Source organism: Triticum dicoccoides, chromosome 4A (genome assembly GCF_002162155.2).
Source record: "Triticum dicoccoides isolate Atlit2015 ecotype Zavitan chromosome 4A, WEW_v2.0, whole genome shotgun sequence".
Classification (NCBI taxonomy): domain Eukaryota; kingdom Viridiplantae; phylum Streptophyta; class Magnoliopsida; order Poales; family Poaceae; genus Triticum; species Triticum dicoccoides.
In genome coordinates, this window is record NC_041386.1 from 215,614,342 (window position 1) to 215,616,273 (window position 1,932).

General features: G+C 68.4%; 1 pseudogene; it reads right to left on the reverse strand.

Moving 5' to 3' along the window:
* LOC119285667 overlaps positions 1-1,932 on the reverse strand; it is an 11,433-nt pseudogene that overhangs the window by 1,755 nt on the left and 7,746 nt on the right.

The following is a 1,932-nucleotide window of genomic DNA, read 5'->3' on the forward strand; positions in this document are numbered from 1 at the left end:
CAACCACTGTTTTCTCTTGTGCTTCACAGATTAACAGAAGCGCAGGTGTGGTCACTGCCATCATTCCAATGCAAATTTTGTTACTACATGGACAAGAGATGCATGACCACTCAATCACAGTGACATGACCTGCAACACCAAATGGGGGTGTAGATCTAAGCACAGAAATTGGGGGTTTCTTCAGGATTGTGATCTGAGAAGCCTGGGGACACCAATATGCTCAGAAGGGAAACAAACTGTACTCAAGAAACAATCATATTGCCTACTGGAGTCATAGCGATTAAAACTATTTCTGGGCACATCAGTCTATCTCCTACTTGCAAGATAGTAGCACCATGGTGATACAGGTACTTCCACCTTCGCAGGATCAAGCTAGACTGAATGAATTTAATATAAATTGGCCCTCACCATTTCGTTTGGCGAGCTAAATCCATCGGTCTGATGTAGGATGGCGACGCGCCGCCCGCGGCCTCGGATCTGACGCTCGCACCTCTGGCCGGCCTCGCCCCGGCCGCCGGCGCTGCTGCTCCTCTGGTTGGGTCCGCGCGCCCCCCGCTCCCCCAGGCTGTCGCCGCCCCTGCCGTGGTGGTGGCGCCGCTGCGCTGGGCCGATGTGGCGGAGGATGATGACGCCGCTGCCGGCCGCCCCATCGTCCAGCGAGACCCGCCGGCTCGCAGGGCGGCGCCTTGGCCGGGGATGGTGGCCTCGCCGCAGCACGGGTGTCCATCTCCCCCTTCGGCTCGCCGGCCCCGCCCCCGCTCCCCCTCTGCCGACCCCGCGAAAAAGGGACGCCCTTGGGTCCAGGACCGCTTGCCGCCGCCGTGCTCCGGCGTGGGGCGTCGCGGGGCGGTCCGACCTGGGCCGTGCCCAGCGCTCTTGGCGCCCCGCCGCGCCCGCCGTCCAGCCCGCCGGCTGCCTCGTCGGTGGTCGCCCGTCGATCCCCCTTCCGCCCGTTCATCGTGGTGTTCGGCTCCTCGTCGCTCCGGTTCTCCCCCAGCCGGTCCCTGCGACGCCCTTGGCTCCCCGTTGCCCCTTCGCTGGCACCGGCGCCGGCCGCGGCAGTGGCCGCAGCATCAAGGGAAACCCTAGGTGCTGCCGCCCCGCCTCGCAGGCTGGGCCGCGCCGCTGTGGGCCTCGAGGCTTCTGGGCTTGGCGCTGGGCCACCCCCTGGTGCGGCTTCACCTACGGGCCAGCCCACTTTGGCGCGGTCCTGGGCCAGGCCGGCCTATTTGGCCACCGGTTGGATTCCCCCGGCATCCCATCTCGCCCCCTCCCGCCCCTGCTCTAACCCTAACCCGCGCCCCATCCCCTCCCGCCGCCAGCGCCGTCCGCCACCCCGGCTGCCTCGTCGGTGGTCGCCCGTCGATCCCCCTTCCGCCCGTTCATCGCGGCGTTCGGCTCCTCGTCGCTCCGGTTCTCCCCCAGCCGGTCCCTGCGACGCCCTTGGCTCCCCGTTGCCCCCCGTTGCCCCTTCGCTGACGCTGGCGCCGGCCGCGGCGGTGGCCGCAGCATCGGGGGAAACCCTAGGTGCTGCCGCCCCGCCTCGCAGGCTGGGCCGCGCCGCTGTGGGCCTCGAGGCTTCTGGGCTTGGCACTGGGCCACCCCCTGGTGCGGCTTCGCCTACGGGCCAGCCCACTTTGGCGCGGTCCTGGGCCAGGCCGGCCTATTTGGCCGCCGATTGGATTCCCCCGGCATCCCATCTCGCCCCCTCCCGCTCCTGCTCTAACCCTAACCCGTGCCCCATCCCCTCCCGCCGCCAGCGCCCTCCGCCACCCCTCCCCGTCGTCGCCCTCCGCCGGCATGCCCAGAGACTGGAACGATGCGGCCCCGCGCCCCAAGCGCCGCGCTGACGAGCGTCGGCCCGACGACTCCCGCATGGACGATCGGCGCGACCCCTCCCGCCCCTCCCCCGACGCTCTCTGGCACGAGGCC